Raw genomic sequence first — 356 nt, forward strand, 5'->3', positions numbered from 1 at the left:
CCAGGAAGTGGTCAGTCGGGAAAGCTGTCTGGGCACCTTGTTTGGATCAAGCTCTTCATACAAACATGAAAAAGCCTTTCTCCTTCCCGCCCGTACAGCGTGGCTCCAGCCCTGCCTAATCACAGAAGTGGAGTTACTTCTGACCCAGAATCCTCCGCGCATGCTCTGACCTCTGTTAGAGAGTGTGAGGAGAGCCACAGTCATCCTTAGAGAGCTGGTGGTCAGTCCTGAGTGTCAGGCCGAGAGACCTGATCTGAGGAGAGTGCTTTGCAGCTGAGCTGGGTTACACCTCTGCTTCCTTGTTCTCCTGGAGCGTGTGGGGCACCCGGGACACCTGTAGGCGGATTGTGGGACGG

Source organism: Mus pahari, chromosome 14 (genome assembly GCF_900095145.1).
Source record: "Mus pahari chromosome 14, PAHARI_EIJ_v1.1, whole genome shotgun sequence".
Classification (NCBI taxonomy): domain Eukaryota; kingdom Metazoa; phylum Chordata; class Mammalia; order Rodentia; family Muridae; genus Mus; species Mus pahari.